Genomic DNA, 15,535 nt, shown 5'->3' on the forward strand with positions numbered 1-15,535 from the left:
TGTAACTTTTCTCATCATAATGCAATAAAGGTTTAAAAAGAAGAATAAAAAATCATGTAGAAATGTACAACCTTTTCAAACATTTATGGGTAAATGCTTTTCAAATTCTAGATTTCAGAAAACATGGCACAGATACATCAACAATGCATCTTAAACTGCGTCTCAAAGATACCACAAAACAATACAAGCAAGTCCATGCATTTTCCATACATGTAGCCCACACTTTTGTTTTATCTTGTGGCCTGAGATCAGCACAGGTTTATTTCTCTCCTCTAGGTTATAATCAGCTTTTGGGTATCTACCAGTTTGCAGAGGTACTGAGGAGGCAAAGAGATGACAAGTGTCTGCTCTAGTCTTTCTTTTGGGGGCACCGAAAGCATTGTTTTCCTTTTAAGTCTCAGGTCAGAGAGTGAGTAGAGAGGAAAGAATGGAATATTTAAATTCTGTCGAGGAATAATACAGCATTGGTACTATCCATCTCAAATTTCGATGTTTCTCAGTTTAGGTAGTGACTAGACAGTTCACATAGGAAAGAACTGTTGATGTGTTCTGAATGCTTACCCACTCGGTGGTCAGGGCTATGGTTACAGGATGACTGAAATCTCGGGTGTCTTTGATAGATTAACATGTTATCTGTACTTGGAGAAAACAGAAAAGAGAATCCTCTAAGTCATAATTATGTAAGCCTGGAATCACTGCCACCACATTTATTTTCATCATAAATAAAAGCTCTCTGAGACTATCTATCTCATCGCTGTATAGGGTTAACAAGAAGTCTGGTTTATTGAGGCTTGCCCTATATCCATGGTTTGGGGGAAAACATAACCTTTTTTTTTTTAAATTACAAATATTTTAATTTTACCTCCCTTAATACTACTTAGTTTTGTCTTTGTACGTGTGTATGTGAATGTATATTGTCTTAAATACAGTAGTGTTTAATATTATGAAAGTAAGATAACGTTATTCAATACATTTCCCTGCTGCTTTCAAATGTACTTTATAGCACAAATAATTCTCACTGTATTGACAATTCTAAAACAATATGTATAGGGATCATTATATACACTAAGTAATTTGTATTTGTTTAGTTGGGAATAAGGTTATATATGTATGTGTGCATGTATGTAACAAAAGTTAATACAAAACAGACCATGAATTTGAAAGACAGGAAAGAGGGCAGGATTTGTTGAGAAGAAAATGGAAAGGGAAGTAATATACCTATATTAAAATCTCAAAAAATTTATGAAATAACTTTAAAAATAGCTATAACTAGGAATGATGGCACAGACTTCTCAGCACTCAGGAGAATAAGATATAAAACATTCTATGTTCTGTGCTAGCCTGGGCTTCATTGTAAGATCTTGTCTCAAAGGAAAATCAGACAGTGGGTTTTATGTGTAGTTGTGGACAGTATTGGGTATCATCATTATTAGGTAGCCATATATCTCACAGAATTCAATACTGGCCCATTGGGTCATCAAGTGCAGGTCAGTACATATAAGGAAGAGCTGGAATGCAATCATGCGTCTTTGCTTCTGAATCTTGAGTTCTTTAAGAGTCTTGGTGCCTATTCTACAGAGAGTATATAAAAACCACAGCAAAGGGCAGCGTATCTGTGACCTTTCTATTGCTTTTCCAGTCACACTTAATATATTTTCAGAAATATTGAGCCTCTCCCTGTCATATCCTCTGACAATGTTAACCTTACTGGCCTATGTCACTCTGTCACCAAAGCTCATCTGTGTGGTACCTGACTAAAGCCCATCTATGAGGCTGGGTAATATTGCTACTGCTTATTTTCTCAAAATAATTTTTTTCTCTAATCCTTTTAAAGTTCAAAAGAGAAAACAGAAAATGTATTTTTCATAAAGGATAAGCTAGGGTGAAATTCTTTTTACTCATCATGCAATAAATAAAACATTAAAAACATTTTCATATTTCCAAATAAACATTTTCATGTCTAAAAACCTTAGTTAAAGGATAATGATATTTATCCATCAACTTTTTTTTTCAGAAGTAGACAGAGAATACTCATTCAGCCTTTAGAATTTTTTCTAATGTGAGGGTGTATCTAATTTCTTCCCATTGATGTTACCTAGCTCCTGAAAAGTACCAACAAATGATAAAGTAAGTATCTATCATGTATGTAAGCAGGTATCAACAGTGTCAGTAGCAGGATGAGCTTGGAGAAGCAAGTATCCCTATAGCCACATTCTTTCCCATTTCCAGCATTAAGGTTTGTCGTTCTCATTGCTCTCGGGTACTAGACTCACATTTTCTCATGATAAATATGTTTTGATTTTATGTGAATGAATTAAATATACTGTAAAACTTTCATATAACAGCATTTTATAAGAGCACTCTTTATTGTCAAGTATGATGTCACATAAAAGGGTTTGGAATCCACTGAACTAGATATTAAAGATTTCCCATAGCTCTAGCAGTTGACAGAATGTAATTTGTAGTTTTCTTAAAATCAGTATTATTCTAAAAGATACTTAAGATAAGGTCATTCTAAGCCGGGCGGTGGTGGTGCACGCCTTTAATCCCAGCACTTGGGAGGCATAGGCAGGTGGATTTCTGAGTTCGAGGCCAGCCTGGTCTACAGAGTGAGTTCCAGGACAGCCAGAGCTACAGAGAAACCCTGTCTCGAAAAACCAAAAAAAAAAAAAAAGATAAGGTCATTCTTATCTGTATAAATTAGGAAGTGAAAAGTAAAAACATATACACAAAATTTCCATGCCAAAAATCATAGGAAAGAAATCACATGGAATATTTGTCCTTCTTTCTTGTAAACAGAGGAAAAGAGACTTGAAGTTCAGCACTGTTGGTAGAACCCTAGAACCTTTTTATTCTCTTGTATTTATTCTACTTTATTATTCATTTTGATTCTTTTATTGTGTATAATTTCTATACTTAAATTATATTTTATTCAAATTTTTATGTATATGAAAAACACTTTACAGAAAAAAGTTCATTAATGTCTACCAGTTCAGACATCTCCTGAGGTCTCAGTACAATTTAGCACTTTGATATATACAGGGTAAATGCTTGCATTTCTGCTGATCAGGAGTTAAGTTACTGAGTTTCTGTTTCATCCCAAGTGTTTAGAATTCACTGCTTTACTTAGAAATAACTTTTGTGGTCTGGATCGTGAAAGAGAATGGCCAACCACTCAGTAACCATGCAGGAAGGTCATCACCTGCTTTGCCACCCTGTGCAAGCACAGAAAGCAACTGAGCAAGGAGGCTCCAAGGGAAGCTCAGTGGAAAGAGAAAGAACTGAAGTCAAACAAAAGGCATGGCTGCAGTAGAGAAAATTATGATAAGCTATTTGGCCAGACACATTGTAACTAAGTCTGGCTAAATAAAAATAGATTTGAAGAGTTAGTTTTAGATGGCAAAAGAAGCAAATTTTCCTGCCAAATAAACAGGGCTGATTTAATAGAAAAGAAGACTTTAGTGCAACATCATAAATAGGAGAAAATGTCCCTTTTAAAAAAAAAAGGAAAAGGATGTGGAGAAAAGAGCTTAGTTTAATGTTTAATGTCATTGAATGAGTTGAGAGAGGCATATATAGGTAGAACTGACTAGTGAGGGATAATTGCACTAAGAAATCACTACTAAGAGGGAACTGACAGAGGCCTCCATTTGCCTTCTTCTCATACTTTCATTCCTACTGATGGATTTCTTTTGTATTCTGTTGGTTTCTGGGGAGCTTTTCCTCTCCTCTAGATCTTGACTGGCATAATTTCTCCAAACAAACATTCTCTGAAGTTTGATATGTGAGATGTTTTTCTGTGACCATGCTTCCTTTTCTTAATTTTGATTTGAAAGATTTTCCTCAGAAAATATAAGACAGTCTCTTTCTATTTCAAAAGAGTTTCTACTGTCATCTTTTTCTTATCAGTAAGCACTATCACTTTAAGATGATACCTCTAATATTTTTTCTTACTGGGTCTCTAAAAGCTTTAAGTTGTATGTGAATGCCTTAGCTATTGTGATGCTCACAATTACCCATTGGACAACTGGTGGGGAAGACACTGAAACACTCATGTATCCTCCGGTGGTCAGTCAGTCACACAGTTAATGAGGAAGACAATAGATGTAGATCATTGCCAGAAAATTACTAACTTTCCCTTTGAAAACAACTTCTCAGTGTGATAAGCTCATAATTATTTTGACTCTGTCATCTGGTGGCAAAACAAAACAAAACCTTCCAAACTAGTTTCAAGTTATCTAGAATGCAAAGAAAATATTATCAAGAAAAAATTATAAGTGACCTTCCTTTTGTTCACAGATTCACATCTTAGTAGGCAGATGTTTCCTCTTGCCTACTAAGCCTTTTGCTCTTTGTAGACTGAAATCAGCACCTTTGTTCATCTCTCCATTCAGGAAAGAATGGCGAGAAATCAGAGTAAAGCAAAACACAAAATGTAGTATCATATTTGAAAGGAAATCCTTTGAAAGTGAGCACACTTTTTAGCTGAAGGACAAACCTTTGAACTGATGATGAAGGATACACTTGGCATATATCAATATTTCCTTCCTCATCTACAGACCAAAGCTATTAAAAATGTTTACTACAGAACTCACATTAAATGGCTTATCTTTTTTAACTCTTCAAACACTGAGGTGAAATTTTCCTCCATTGTAGCTGCAAAGACAAAATTATCATCTGAACATGAATGAGTTGATTTTAAAAACCACACTTCACTTGCCTTGAATTCATCTTTACATTTTGCTCTCACCAAACTAAGAAAATAAAAAAAAACCAACGTGTATTCAAGGAAGAAAGAGTCATTTAACCTTGACTGTAACATTTTTTCACTGTCTCAGTGTTCCTGCATAGTATTTTACACTAATTTTATGGTTCAAAGCTCTAGGTAGACTGAGGATAAATAAGGCTTTGAGGAGCTTGCTTCTCTTACAATTAGTCAAACATTATGTTGGATAGCTTGTGAGATATCAGCAGGCTTGGAAGTGACTGAGGATAGACTTTGCCCTGGTCATTTACTACCGTTGTGATAAACATCATAACCCAAAGCACCTTGGGGAAAAAGAGGTCCATAATGCCTTATAGTTCTGTGTGATAGTTCATCATGGAGGAAAGGTTGGGCAGGAAGCTGGAAGCCAGAACTGATGTAGAGGCCATGGAGGGATGTTGCTCTCTGGTTTGTCAATGGGTTGCTCACTCTGGTCTTATCCCACTCAGATCGTTTGCCCAGGAGTGGCACCATCCATATTCAGCTGGTTCCTCCTTGATCAATCATTCCTTAAGTAAGTGTCTCACAGATTTGTCTACTGGCCAATATTGGAGATATTTTCTCAGTTGAGTTTTTCTGTTCCCAGACACCCTTAGACTGTGTCAAGTAGAAATGAAAATAACAAGCACAGATTCTCCCTGGATATCAGAAATTTATAAATCCAGGATCTAAAATTTCTTATTTCTGTTCACTATTCAAATAAATGGAAATCAGAGTTGTATATTTGGCTTAGGATGAAGATATGACTTTTCTAAAATGACCCAACTATCAGGGTTTTACTTTTAATAGAATCTTTCTTTATAAAGTTGAACCAATGGCCCCTCTCTTAAGACTTGGTCCATGTGAGTTTGACAGTCACATCAGGAAAGCAACCAGAAAGAACTATAAAGGCTATTTAATCACATAGGTGTTAGAAACAAAGAATTATAATCTCTATGTTGTCCAAAGGAAAACACAAAATGAAAGCATTTTGGCAAGTAATTATTATTTTTTTTTTAAAAAGCTTGTACCACAACCAAAACCGGATTGGTTTCACCTCACCAAGTCAATGTGGCTCCTATCTTCTATGCCCCACATAAGCGATGACATCTGTTCCCATTGTTGGGAGCACTGGATTCACAGTATGATGTGATCAGCTAATTCTACAAAACCGGGGAAAGAGGACTCAGCAAATATGGAAGTATGAGACCTTGTATTGCAGAAATAAGGTCATGGGAAACTACCACTTGGAGAGTAAGAGAACTCACCTTTTTTATGTTGGTGGCCTCACTTGAGCTAAGATTCTAAAAGGTTGGGCCTCAATGTACTGGTATTACATTACAGACTAGTTAGTGTCATTTTTGACATTTTTTTGTCGTTGATGGGCTTAAAATTTCATATATGTGGCTAAGGACCTTGAGTAAAATTTTCTCTGAGGCAGACATGTTTGAAGCTGATAGAGAGCAAGAAGGACTACAAAAACATGCTATTCACTTTCTCTCCCTTTTTTTTGTTTTAATTTAATTTTATTTTTTACTCATTCACTTTCATCCTGTTCACTGTCCTTCCCTGGTCACACCCTCCCACAATCCTTCCCCTATTCCTCCTCCCCTTCTCTGATCAGGTGGGGGGTCCACTGAGTATTCCTCCTACCCTGGAACTTCAAGTCTCTGTCAGGCTGTGTGCCTCCACTCCTACTGAAGCCAGATAACTTATCCCAGCTAGAATAACATATCCTACAGACAGGCAACAGTTTTTGGGATAACCCACCCTCCCAGCCAGTTCCAGTTGATCAGGACCCATATGAAGGTCATACTGTACATCTGCTGCATATGAGTAGGGAAGCCTAGGTTTAGCCCATGTGTATTCTTTGATTGGTGGTTCAGAATCTAAGATCCCCAAGGGTTCAGGATAGTTAATTGTGTTGTTCTTTCTGTGAAGTTGCTATTCTCTTTGGGGCTGCAATCCTTCCCCATATTCCTTACTAAGAGTCCCCAAGCTCTATATACTGTTTGGCTGTGGGTGTCTATATCTGTCTGAGTCAATTTCTGGGTGGAGCCTCAGAGGACAACATGGTTCTATCTGCAAACAAAACAGTAGTCTTGTATTGTTAGAAGTGTTAGGGATTGGTGCTTGCCCATGGAATGGGTTTCAAGTTTTTGGATGGTCATTCCCTCAGTCTCTGCTTCCTCCCCTGTGTCAGCCTTACTTTTAGAGAGGATAAATATTAGGATGAAAGTTTTGTGCATGGGTTGGTGTCTCCATCCTTCTACTGACATTCCTTTTTGGCTACAGGAGGTACCCTCTTCTGGTTGCACATCCCCAATGTCACAGCTAAGGTCAACCCTATTGATTCTTGAGCACCGCACTTATCTCAGGTCTCTGCCTTGTCCTAAAAATGCTCCCTACCTCCTTACCCCTGTCACTTGCAGATTTCCATTCATTTTCATGGCCATCTAACCATCTCTCCTGTCCTTCCCTATATCTGATCCTGAATCCCTCATTCCTCTCTTCATCTCCCTCCCTCCCAGGTCCTTCCCTTCCTCTTCCTTTAATGATTATTTTACTCTCCCTTCTACTTGAGATTCAAAATTCTTGCTTGGGCCTCCTTGCTTACCTTCTTTTTGTCTGTGGAATTTAACATAGTACCTGAATTTTATGGCTAATATCTACTTATAAGTGAGTACCTACCATACATGCCCTCTTGGGACTGGGCTACCTCACTCAGGATGATATTCTCAAGTTCTATCCATTTGACTACAAAATTCTTGATGTTTTGGGTTTAAATAGCTGAATAATAGTCTGTGGTATAAATTTACTGCACTTTCTTTATGCATTATTCAGTTGAGGAACATCTAAGTTGTTCCTAGTTTCTGGATTTTTAAAATAAAGCTTCTATGAACATAGTTGACCAAGTATCTTTGTGAGATGTTGGACCATTGTTTGGATATATACCTAGGAATAGTATAGCTGGGGCTTGAGGTAGAAATCTTCCCAGCTTTCTGAGAAAATGCCAAAATGATTTCCAAAGTAGTTGTAAAAGTTTGCACTCCCAAGGGCAATAGAGGATTATTCCCCTTGCTCTACATCCTCACCAGTGTGAAGCACACAATTCTTAATTATAGATAAAATGGGAAATTTCAACTTATTTTATTCTTTATGACTTACTGGAATAACTACATTTGGCTTTATAAAAAAGCTTGCATAGCTACACAATACTCTCCATAGGCATCGTCCACTCTATTCTTGAGACTGTTCCCGTTCACAGTGGCATCTCTGGAGAGAGGACACCTGTGAGATAATCTTTCTGATGACTGTCCATTCTTACCCTATGAAACTATTTTCTCCACATTCGTCTTTGGCCATTTCTCAATATCATCTCTTACTGATGCCTTATTTTACACTGTGATAAACTCCACCTTCTGCACTCTGTGTGTCTCTTTAAAATTTTTTCAACAGAAATCTCAAGGGCCAGAGAACAGAGGGGAAGCCAGTGTAAGATCCTTGTAACCATTGTAAGTCAAAAGTACCCAGGGTTCATGCATCAGTTAATAGAAATGAAACCCTTTACTTATAGAAACAGGTGGCAGGCTGGATTTAAGCTTGTGCAACACATTTTCCAAAGCTGCCTAAGGGGAAAATACTTGCTTTACCAAATTCTTCTGAGACTTGCATTGCGAGTGCTCGGGTAGAGTGTCTGATGTTAGAAATGACAATGAAATTTTTAGCTTTCTTCCCAACTGTTTCCTCCTATCTCCATCAATTCTTTCTGAGAGAGTCAGGGAAGCTCTTACAAAAAATAAAATACCATGGCTTGTATTTCAGATCTGTAGCAAGTGGGGTTTTGCCTTGCTTTGTTATTATTTAATATTCTCAGGGGGAAGTTAGGAACTGAAGCTATTAAGTTATTAAGCTACAAACTCACTAGTGAGCAACAGAGCTCCTCTTATTGTCATTTTTTAAAAAATCTTTTATTCATTAAAAAAATGTTGCTTAAGAAGAACCCTTTGAGAGGAATTCACTACAGAAGCCTGTGGTGCAGGCCAAAGGTCCAGGTAGCAGCTGTGGGTCTTTGTTTGAATAACAATAATAATGGGGAATCAACCTCACAGGCATTTGTTCTCTTAAGCTTGACCTCAATGCTTGTATTTCATGTTCTCCCTTGCCTGCCCCAGAGCCATGCTAGATCTGCCCTTCATTTCTCTGAATTGGTGTATTGTGCTTTAGGGCTTGCCCTCCTGACTTTCATTTTTCAATTCCTTTTTTTAAATGCTCTTGCACATCTTACTTTCCCCCAAGTGCATTTAGAAAATTAATATAAAGGAAAAATTACTCAAATGCACTACTTACAGTACAGTAGACCAGAGTAAAAACACACTGAGCCAGCAGTCAAATGATGCCGATTTAAAATTTGGCTGCATTGCAGATTGCCCAAGTGCTCTGAAATAAGTCACCTCCCCAAGAAGAGGCTCTAGTTTCTTTGCTCTGAGAAGAAGTTAGAAACTGAATTACCTACATTTCTAGATTTCCTTTGTGAACAAAGTAGACAATAGCTATAAAAACAAAGCACCATTTTATGCTCAAATTTCTCTCCCTCTCCTCCTCCCTCCCTCTCTCCTTTTCTCCCTTTCTCTCACTCTCCCTTTCTTTCTCTCTCCCTCTCTCCAGCTCCCTCTCTGTGTGCTCCAAGTGTGCATATATATCCAAATGTGTGCATGTAAGTACACATACCTGTGTATATGTAGCAGGTAGAGGGTAACTATTTTCTTACTTGATATCTTTTGAGATTAGCCTATGTCTTACATTACTCTGTATTGTATTATATAAAACAGCAAGTTGTCAGGCTATGCCTAAAGCCTAGGAGACTCAATTTTACAAGCAGCGTTTGACTTCATTTTGAGGAGGGGAATAGCTATAACTCTTGGGTGGACCCACAAAACACACCATCTGTCTCGCAGAACACATGTAGCACACCTTACAGATGGACTCTATGGTTTCACTCTAATACCTTAACTCTATCTTATTTTTAAAACAGTATCTTTCATCAAACCTGGAGTGTACCAGTTCAGTTAGTCAGATGGTCCAGTGAACCCCTCATACCTCCCTAAGGTCACATGTAGCTATTAGTGGATACTAGAAATGTCAACTTGGAGCATGCTTATAGCCCAAGAACTTTTATTTTTCTTTTTGTTATTTCTTTCTGAGGGAAATTCTACTATGGAATTGTGTAATCCTTCAACCTCTACCTCCTCAGATCTGAAATTATATATTTATCATCATATCTGTGCCATTATATGAGATTTTAAAGTTTAAACTTCAAAAACAATTTGATGCATATTTCTCTCTTTAAAACAGTTTTGCTCTAAATAACCATAAATGTGTATAAATGTTTTGGTGGTCTCTAGCTCCTTAAATTCATTTATTTATTTACTTACTTTTGTTTTGTTTTGTTTTGTTTTTTCAACACAGGGTTTCTCTGTATAGCCCCGACTTTCCTGGAACTTACTCTTTAGACCAGGCTGGCCTCAATCTTAGAAATCTGTCTGCCTCTGCCTCCCACGTGCTGGGATTAAAGGCATGTGCCACCACTGCCCAACTTTTACATTTATTTTTAACATTATTTTATATTTACCAGTACTCACTCTGTTTATTTATGGAATGGTGACATATTAGATGATCATTTTGTGAATGACTAAGTCAAGCTAAATGTAATAACTACCACTTGATTTTTAGTAACATCTTTAGAATTTAAACTCTCAACCCTAGAGGGAGACACCTAAGAATTAGAAAATAAAATACTCACAAGCCCCAGAGAGTCCAAGACACTTACAATATTTACAATGTTCCTCCATCCAGAGAACTTGAGGAATGCAGCTTCCACGAGTGATGACCTAATTTTGGGTTGGGTTTTTGGTGGTACAGTTGACTCTGAGCCTTTTGTGCACTTGTAAATATCCTTTCACTTACACTCCTATAAGTAACATCAGTATGTTCGTTGATTTGTAAGTTGGACTTGGACTTGGTAGAATGGTTACTTTGGTCACCCACTGCTTCCTTATCCATGTTGAAGAGCTGTGTATTTTGTTTACATATCAGCACCATCTCAAATACTCTCGGCTTACCCATGTCAACAAGCGGCACAGTTTTCTTTCATAAAGCCAAAGTATTCCATTGTATAGGTATGTGTCTTTTATCCACTCATTGATTAGCAACCTTGAGTTGATTGCATATTGTGGCTCTTGTGAGTGCTATGTTATACAGAGGAGTGGGGACATACATGCAGCAGTAGGACTGCTGAATCCTGAACTAAATCAATCTTTTGGTTTTAGACAAAGTTCTATAATGGTTCTATCAATTTACATTTTCACTCTGCTGGGACTCCTCACCCTCCACATCCTTGCCAAAACTTATCAGTTTTATATAAGACAGGGTGATGGGTGTGAAGCTATATCTCTCTGTACATTTTCATTTGTATTTCCCTAATGATTAATGGTATTGAGTCTCATGCATTTCTATGCTTTCTTTTGATAAATGGCATTTAGACCCTTAGCCTTTTTTAATAGGATGGTTTCTTGATAGTAAATTGACTCACAGGATCATAAATGCATGACAACATTTTATAGCACTTTGAAGGCTGTATTTTCACCCTGTTAATTGTTTCCTTTTTTTGTGCAGAAAAATTTACCTTGTTGCAATTTCATGTGTCTATTTATGTTCTCATTCCTTGAGCACTCAAGTTGAAAAATTATTGGTGAGACTGTGCTGCATAGGTGCTCTTCTGTTTTTAAGCATTATATATAAGATTTTATCTACACTGAGATTGCTTTAATGTGATGTTTAGTAGTTTTATTTTTTGAGTGTGAATCCCTACTTTTCCTAATGCATTTCATTAGGAAAGTTCATTTCCTTATGTGTACCAAGTAATTTAGTCATAGATCAATTTACTACAAAATTTTGAAGTTTTCTAATCTCTTTTAGTACATGAGTCTATTGATTATTTAATCAATCAATCAATCAAGTGATGGCTCTCTGAACTGAACTTATGACATGGCCACATAGTAGATTGAGTATATTATCAGTAAATTTTATTTCGGGTGAGCCATACCTGATTTTCTTCTGGGGTTTATGCTAGGAGTTGAAAGGAGAGGACCAGGGATGAAAAGGGAAAGAGTCAAAGCTGGGATCAGGAGTGGTACAAGAGTGATGACCCAAGCCATGAGGTTTATTGGTATCATAGCTTCTTATATACTCCTCAGGTGAGGACACATAAAACAAGTATAGTTCATCAGACTGTAAAATGGAAATCTTCTATTTCCTCTAGTTCCTCTCTTGTCAGGCACATGATGGTTCAGTAAGCAAAGAATTTCAACAGCTTTGTGGAGAAATGTTAAGCTTTAGGACTCATTGTTGGGATCCTTAAAGTCTTCACACAAGTTCACTGCTGGACTTCCACTGTCATCGTCCATCCCTAGGACTCTTTTGGCCCCACTCAGTTTCTGAGACCGGGGACCTTTATTTTTCATTTTAAGACAGAGATTCATTAAGTTGCCCAGGATAGCCGTGGTCTTGAAATATTATGGATTGAGCCTAGTAAGTATTGAAATTATAGGTTTGCATAACAGACTCCTCCCCTCAAATATAAATGTAAATTGTTATATATTATATAAATAGGTATGTTATACAAACATATGTGTGTTATGTGGTGTATGTGTGTATGTGTTTGCGTTGTGCATGTATGTGTTTATTAGTGTGTGTGTTGTTTTTCAGTTAGACTCTCACGATTTTCCTGCTTCTGCCCTCCAAATGTGGGACTAGAGGCATGAATCACTATGTTTGGCTTTATGTTAATTTTTTCATATCAGTAAAATGATTTTTAAATTATTATTGCTTAGTAATATGATACAAGGTTCAGTTAATAAGGTTTATCACAGAAATATTTGAAAGAAATTTTTTTAATATTGAAAACTATTGTTTGAACTTAGGGTTTCAGAAGATTTAGACCATGATCATCTACATCCATTGGCTTGTGTCAAGGAAAAGACTGGTAACAGGATCGTCTCCCACTTTATCTTTAGTAGCAACAAAATAGACAGAGCAAAAAAGCAGAAGGACATTCAAAACAAAGGAGATGTGTATTCGTTAATGGTGGGTTTTGAACGGAAAAAAGCTTTTCTTGTTCCCAGTCATACTCTTTCTGCTTCCAAGTGTGGCATGATATAAGCATGTCTGCAACACACTCCCCTCTTCATGAATGCTCCATAACCTCACTGATATGATGGACTGCAGCACTCTTAAGTCATGATTCAAACTAAATCATTCCTCTTGTAAGTTGATTTGGTTAGATATTTTCTCCCAGTGTCACAAAGGCTTCTAGTTCAGAAACCTAAGCAGCGGTATACTAGATCATTTGTTGGTTTTAATTTGAAATATTTGAAGAGCATCTCTACAATTCTTGCTGACCAAAGGACATCTCCACTGCTAAATATGGTTTTCATTTACTCCACCATTTGGACAGATTTTATTATTATTTACTTGTTGTAAATAGCTAGGTAAGATGGTATCTCAAGGCAATTTTGAATTCCATTTATTTAATGATTAAACACATTAAGCATAATTAAGCTGACTAATCATTGGTTATGTTCTTTTCAGAATTATGTACAGAGATGTTTGGCATGTTTTTAAATGACAGTATTCAGAGTTGGGGCTGAATTTTAAAACTCCTTTATTCTAGAAGTTGATTTCTTCTTAGATGAAAAGCTTGCCAATAGCTCCCTAGTCCCTTAGGTTGTTCTTTTTCTGTCTTGACCCCTTTGCTATGATAAAGTGTTCAGTCCGACATCATTCCATTTCCTTTTGTCCTTCTTTACCTACACTTGTCTTAAAAATCCATTGCCTATGGTGATACGTTAAAAGTCCTTCAATCATATCTTCAGAAGTAGCTTTATATTTTAAGATCTCTGATTCATTTTGAGTTGGTTTATGTGAATTGTTAGATAGAGGTCAGCCTCAGCTGTTCTCCATATGGGCATTCAATTTTCCCAGCACCATTTGTTAAATAGACCTTAGGTTCTGCAATGTATATTTTACACATTTGTCAAAATATCAGTTGGCTATGGATCCATGGATGATGTCTTAGTATTGTGTAAAATCTGTTCATATTTGGTGTGTCAAGGTTTATGCTAAGGGGATGATACTATTTTGGTTGCTGGGTCCTGAGAGAATCTCGTGAAGTCAGGAATTTTGATATTGCCAATTTTATTGTTAATTATTGAGATTGTTTTTCTATTAGGAGTCTTTTGTGGCTTCATTGGTGGTGATCACATTAGATATCTAAATCACTCTAAGCAGTGCAGACATTTTAACAAATTTAATGTGAACATGAAAGTGCGTATGGGTGTTCCCTTTCAACTATTTTGTCATCTTCAATTTATTTTGTCATTATTTTGTAATTTCAGTTATGTCACTTACTTAAATTTGTTTAACTAATTTTTAAAACCAGAATTAAAACTAGCTTAAGAAAAAGAAAATCATGAGAAAAAAATATATTTTATGTACAGGATATAGTTGATTGTTTCAAATATGTAAAATCTGAAGGTGAGTATATTCTAAGGAAATATAGATTGGCCAAAATTAAAAAAATAATATTGACATATATTATTTCAGTAATATTCAATACTAAAGAAATATTAATGTCTTCAATATTTAAAGTATTGAAGAAGTCAATGCATAAATACAACACTAATGCTAAAAAATCAAAATTCATTGGAAATTTAAAATCATGCTTCTATGCCGGGCGGTGGTGGCACACGCGTTTAATCCCAGCACTTGGGAGACAGAGACAGGCAGATTTCTGAGTTCGAGGCCAGCCTGGTCTACAGAGTGAGTTCCAGGACAGCTAGATCTATACAGAGAAACCCTGTCTCGAAAGAAAGCCAAAAAAAAAAATCATGCTTCTAATTAATCCTGCAAAATAATGTTCTAATATTAACATACTTCTACTTAATACTCTTAATTCACAGTATAGCATACTAAATATTGAAAAATATTTTTATGCCAAATGAAGAGAGTGATTTTTTATCACCACAATGTTTATGCCATTACTGCATTAGTGGGCACATCTTACCTGGCAAATTGGTATAAGGTTTTGCAAAGTCAAGTATTAGATAAGACAGTTGATGTCCTTTATCAGCCAGTACAGCAGCTTCTAGCAGCAGTGAGAAAACTACACAGCAGGGAGAATGACTCATAGCCAATTCAAGATTGATTTCTATGCTATGTCTTTAGCAATATGGGCTTGCTATCTAGTTATGGCAGGCAACCAAGAACAACAGCAATAGCTTGTCTTGTTTTGGGTACCTTTGGAAACTCCTTAATCAATAAGTTATAAGGACACACATAGATTTTCATTTAAGAACACATGTCTTCTGAGAGGAGCATTGTTCACCCAAGTGGAGTACTTCTTTTCAAACTCCTTTAAAATCCTATTTTAAATTTGCTAATGAGCTAGTGGGGTTTTGCACCTAATACTGTAAACATGGTCAAAACTCTGGGAGTTCTGTAGATAATGGGAGAATCAATGGATTTTTTTTTTCTAGTGGCTATTTTGTCAAATTGTGTTCTATATATTTGTGTTTATATCTATGGATTTGTCTTCTCAGCCTCTGGTATAGATGCTGCATATTGCAATGTGTAGTGGTTACTGAAGAGTGACATAACTGCTCAGGGTGCTGAGAATATGGTCCAGAGTGCTCAGTGGTAGATAGGGCATATAAACCAATGGTTCCTTTGTAA

The sequence above is a fragment of the Mastomys coucha genome, unplaced genomic scaffold, assembly GCF_008632895.1.
Source record: "Mastomys coucha isolate ucsf_1 unplaced genomic scaffold, UCSF_Mcou_1 pScaffold22, whole genome shotgun sequence".
Taxonomy (NCBI): Eukaryota; Metazoa; Chordata; class Mammalia; order Rodentia; family Muridae; genus Mastomys; species Mastomys coucha.